The following is a 5,839-nucleotide window of genomic DNA, read 5'->3' as shown; positions in this document are numbered from 1 at the left end:
TTAGAGAAAAACAAAACAATGAACAAACAAAAAGCCGTAGAAACAGACACCAGCCCTTTGCCTGCCAGTTTATACCCTGACACACCGCAGGGGCGAGGAGAGAGCCTTTTCTGGTTGCTGAAATTCACCCCACTTCATGTGTGTTTACACTGCACAGGGATGCTCTCTTGCATGCTCTCACTTGGGGACAATTCAGGTCTAGTCTGTGCTCCTAGGGACTGAGATATTTCAAGTCCCTTTATGATCCCTGCAGAAATTATCTCTTCTTCCAAGCCATCAAACGCAGTGCGTGGGTACAATGGCTGCCTTCCAGCTAGCTGAAAAGCTCTCATGACTTGGCATACAGTCTTTCCCTGGGCCCTTCAGTAATGGCATTTCACTTAATACAATATGCCGCTAACTGAGTTTTAGTGACTTCAAATGAATTTAGTCTCCTTATCGATATCCTCTATTCGGTGTGTGTTTGCTCTTCAGTGTGCTGTGCCAATAAATCCCGCGTGAGTGCTGCCGCCCTCTCAGTTGCCTGGCTTCTCACAACAAAAGCAGACACCAGGCAGCAGCAAAGGAGCCCCTTAGAAAGCCTGTCTATATCACCAAGGTATCAGCAAGCTTAGGAGGTTGACAAGGGTGTGCTCCGGCTGGTTTGGCCCTGTTCGTGGCTGTTTTCCAGGCAGGACATGGAATACAGGGAAGACAGCCACAGTTCAGTCCCGATAGGGTGTGTCAAATGCCAGTCTGGAAGGATGATTGGTGTTTTCGAGACAGTACTCAAGGGGCTCCCTTACCAGCACAATGATGGGTTCTAGAAGGAAGCAACAAGGAGCTCCCTTACCACCACAATGATGGGTTCTAGAAGGAAGCAACAAGGAGCTCCCTTACCACCACTATGATGGGTTCTAGAAGGAAGCAACTGAATACTAACTATAAAACCCATGTTCAATTGATAAAAATGTTTCCCAAACTGGAAGACATAAAGAGAGCCTGAAGGTTCTATTTATGTTTCCTCTGTATTTCAGAATGTCTCCTCCCACTCTACCCTCTTCACTTTGAGTTGGCTATAGATTCACAAGCAGTTATAAGAATAAGAATAAGAAGGAGAAGGAAGAAGGAGAAGGAGGAGAAGGAGAAGGAGAAGGAGAAGGAGAAGGAGAAGGAGAAGGAGAAGGAGGAGAAGGAGAAGGAGAAGGAGGGGAAGGGGAAGGGGAAGGGGAAGAAGAAGAAGAAGAAGAAGAAGAAGAAGAAGAAGAAGAAGAAGAAGAAGAAGAAGAAGAAGAAGAAGAAGAAGAAGAAGAAGAAGAAGAAAAACACACAGAAAAAATCCTGGAAACAAGGAGTATCTCAGTGGGCAAACACTTGGGTACATGCATGACAGCATGGGTTCTGTAACCAGAAGCCATGCAGAAGACAGGCAAGCATGGGTACCACAGTCATCTCAGCACTTGGGAGGTTAAGACCTGGGCTCTCCTATCAAGTTTGCTAACTACTCTAGCCAAGCCAGAGGCACTGAACATCAACCTCCAGGCCTCTAGAAGCACATGCACACACATAGACTTACACCAGTGATCATGTATGCACACACAATGGACACATGTGCACCACTCACACATGCATGCTGGAAAAGAAAGTATTGAAAATCTCATGCACCCTCCCCTAGCTTGCCCCAATGATAACATCTTAAAATGCATCCCTTACCTTTTTTGCAACATTTTCTCTTCTCCTTGGTCCCTAGAAACCATTAGTTTGCCCTCATTTCTTTCATGGTTCTCCCCATGGAATCATGATATTTCTGTTTCTAGTCAGTGAGATTTTCTGCAGGTTTATTCAAGTTGCTGCACAGGTCAGTAGTCTTTTCTGTTTTATTGCAAACTAGTATTCCATAACGTAGCATGTTTGCTTCATCATTTGTCTAATAAGGGGCAGTGAGAATGTGTCCATCTGCTGATATAGATAAAAGCACAGTAGACATTGCATACAGATTCTGTGGGAACATGTTTATACTTCTATTGGACAAAGCACACTTGCTGAATTACATGGTGATTTAAGAAAGCGTCAACTACTTTTCATGGTGGTATTGTCCCTTTACAACCCCACCATACATGTGTCACTGAGGGATCCGGTTTCTCCAAATTCCCTCCTGTACCAGCTTTTGTTATGTTTAATTTATTTATTACTACTGTGTGTTTGTCTCTGTGTAAGTGTATACATGCGTGAAACATGCTTGCCACAGCATAAATACTAAAGCTACAGGAAAACTTTGTGGATTTGAATCTCTTCTACTTTTATCTGGGTTCTAGGGATGGAACTCGGGTTGGCAGGCTTGTGGTGAAGTGCCGTGACCAGGTGGGCCATCTCACTGGGCCCGTTTCTATGGTTTGTGGCAAGATCTCATTGTGGCTTGACTTGATTTCCCTATGAACTAATGAACAGCTTTCCATGTGCTTATCTAAATGCATATCATTCTCCTATGCTTAATAGTTTTTTTTGATAGGCTTAAGTTACTTTAAAAATTGTCATTTAGAGTTATGATTTTTATGTTGTCACCTATTCATTGATGGTTAATCTCAGTTGGTCAACTTGGCAGGATGTAGGGTCACCTACAAGACAACTCTACCTGTGACTGTGATAAATTAACCAGGTAAGATTATCATATGTGTTAGGGATTATATAGATTAGATGAAGTAGAAAGATTCTCCCTTAATGTAAATTTCACCTTTCTATGGGTCAGGAATCAGAACCAAATAAAGGCAGACAATGAGTCACTGTAAATATAAGGGAGGATCAAATAAAAGGCAGAAGTGTTCACCATTCTCTGTTTTTCAGCTGTGAATGAATTATGGCCAGTACCTCAAGCTTCTGGCTCTTCCACTTCTTCACCTTGATAGATGGTACCCTTGAACTGTGAACCAAAATAAATCTTTCACCAGTATTTCTTTAATCAGAGTATTTTATCACAGCAACAGAAAAAGTGACTACACCAAACACTGGTACCGGAAGCAGGGTAGAGCAGAGTAGCTTGTGTCACAAACCTGATCCTGTGGTTCTTCCTTTAAGAGAGAGACTTTGGAGTCTACCTAATTTACTTTGTTTCTTAAAGGGGAATGACTCAGAAACATCACTCATTAAGAAGTCCTACATGCAGCATCTTTGCCATTAGCGTTCTCTGCTTATAAGAAGTGTATGCTGTCAAAATGTTTTGTTTTGTTTTGTTTTGTTTTCACAGAAAGAGTTGAAAAAGTTTCAGAGAATAAAAATTAAAGGCAGCACTGGAAAAAAAACCCAGCTTACTTCCATTTGATTGGTTTATAAACACCTTTAGACTCACTGGAAAAATGAATATCTTGATTCAGTGATGTACTTTTTATTCCGTTATAATCAACCTATGTTTGTAGAACTGACTCTTCAAGGAAGTGATTCCAGCCTAAAGATAGCTTCAATTTGCTGACTTTCACACACCACCCAAATGTTTCTTAATTTTTTATTTCTAAATAGAACTGTTCTTGAAGAAATTGCTCATCTAAATATTACTTCTTTTGACAAACACACTTCTACTTTCACTTAAAATTATAGCAGAATTAAATGCTAGAGTTCATTATCTATAAGAGTACATTTTAATTATCAGATCTTGTCTTATTATTTTGTGTGTGTGAACTCTCTCAATTAAAAAAAAAGAAAGAAAGCAAAAGTTCAGAGAATCAAGCCTGATTCCAAGGAAGCTCTCTGTTCTTGTGTCTCAAGTATTTGCGATCTAATGACAGGACAGAAGTTTAGACAAACTGTTCTATTGCCTACACCTGTCATTGGCCACTTCTTGTTTACCCAATCGTTATCACCCACATCTCTTATGTATGACTGAAGGTACTAACTATGGTTTCCTTGATACCCGCACTTAACCTGTCACGTGCAGTCTCCTTGATTCTTCTCTCGATTCTCCACTTTGTATATTTTCCCTCTCATGTTCATGGTTATGTCATCTATCCCGAATTCTGTTGTGGCATCCTCTCTGCCGCTGTTTGAATATTTTTGTTTAATCTGTATTCGAATATGCACAGTTTTACGGTTGGAAACCCCAAGCAGGGTCACATGACAGGATCCCCTTCCACACCTTCCTTATATTCTCCTTTATTTTTATTTTTTACCTTTTTATTGATTGCTTGTGAATTTCATATGATGCACCCCAATTCCACACCCCTCCCCTTGTACTCACCTTCCGTCTTTGCAACCTCCCCACCCCCCGGCAACAGAGAAATAAATCTTATTGTGGAAACTGTAGTGTGTCATGGTTTATCATTTTGCCCACACTTCTTTGCTAGCAAATGTCCATTGGAATGACCTCTTTGGTCTGGTTTGAGGCCTCTGGCTTCTGTATTCTATTAATACTGGAACCTCACTGGGACTCCTCTTAGCTGTCTTGCATTGCCCATGTCATGGAGATCCTGAAGTTTTGGATCTGTAGGACTAACCACCTTCATGTACAACAGTTCATCAATGGGGTAGATGTTGGGGTAGGCCTATTCAAATCCCTGAACCAGGCTAGAGAGGTAGCTAACATGCTTAGCCCACTGGTTCTTTTCTGGCACCTAACCAACAAAGTTGCAACCAGGGCCAGCTCTACCCTGCTGCCCAAGTGAGGTGCAAGGCTTGCTCTCATGAGTATTTCTGCCAAGGAGGGGAATGGCCAGCTCTCCTGCTTGCCTTACATGGCAAAGGACTACAGAGGGTTGGAGAGTGTCTCTTCCTCATCCACACCACCACCACATAGCAGAAAAGAAGCAGAGCTGGCTCTCCTATGCTCACTCACTCAGGGTCAGATCATCTGCAATCCCCACTTCTAGGGCCACCTTTCCTGAGTGCTGCAGCAAGTGAAGGGCAGGGCCAATTCTCCTGATCTGATGACCTCTCCTGCCTGCTGTACAGGGGTTGAGAAGGGATCTCTCCCTAGTCCATGTCACTTCATAACAGACATGTAGCAGGGCCAGCTCTCTCATGCTTATATCCTCTGTGTGGCTCATCTGTAATTTCTGCTCTTTGAATACTGCATATGACTGGGGGACAGGTCAGCTCTCCTGCTCTCCTACCTCTGGAGCGCTCCCGAGATGCCCAGGTATGGGGCGAAGCCAGTTCTGCATAGTCATGAGACATCAACATATCCCCAGGACCACAGACTCAGATGTGGCCCTGTATGGCAACTCAGGCCAAGATCCCATCATGGTCCCACGTGGCATCACCGGCTACTCACATCAGGCTGTTCCTCACTACCTTGAGTCTCCAGTTCTGTCTCTCTTCACTGTGTACACTTTCTTTTGTTTCTCATTCTGTTCATTTCTCCACCACTTACTCGCTCCTCTTAGTGGTACCCAGGGTCTCTGAGTGTCTGGGGTCATCACAGGAGTCGTCTCAGGAGTGCTATGTCCCACTTGTGTGTTATGGCACCGAGCAGGTCTCATCTCAGGCATGGTCCCTCCAGGCAAGCCTGGGGCTGGACTCGTGGTCATCTCAGGCTAGCTCGCTGTCCATGCCCCATGATGCCAGTCTGATAGTCTTCTCCTCTCTACCACCCACTGACATTCATGTGACATAGCAGCCACAACTGCAATGCCTCCAGGGTCAATTCTCCTTTACTTTTTGATGCCACATATGACCACAAACATCTATTTTACATCTTCCATATGTCCCATTTTCAGATGCAAACAAATAAACATGCATTCTGCTTTTGTAACCATCCCACATATTTATAAAAATATATTTTATGCATTAGTACAGTCCATGCTTCTTCTTTTTCTTAACCATATAGTCTGATGATCTCTGTGCTATATTATAACCTGCCTTTCCTTCCTTGCTT

General features: G+C 43.1%; 1 pseudogene; it reads right to left on the bottom strand.

The window, feature by feature from the left end:
• Positions 1–5,521: 5,521 nt before the first annotated feature.
• LOC132646918 (small nucleolar RNA SNORA17) lies at positions 5,522–5,609 on the bottom strand (annotated as a pseudogene).
• Between the last annotated feature and the right edge of the window lie 230 nt (positions 5,610–5,839).

This window comes from Meriones unguiculatus, chromosome 12 (assembly GCF_030254825.1).
Source record: "Meriones unguiculatus strain TT.TT164.6M chromosome 12, Bangor_MerUng_6.1, whole genome shotgun sequence".
Taxonomy (NCBI): Eukaryota; Metazoa; Chordata; class Mammalia; order Rodentia; family Muridae; genus Meriones; species Meriones unguiculatus.
Note: the sequence above shows the minus strand (reverse complement) of the source record. Positions and strands in the feature narration are given on the sequence as shown.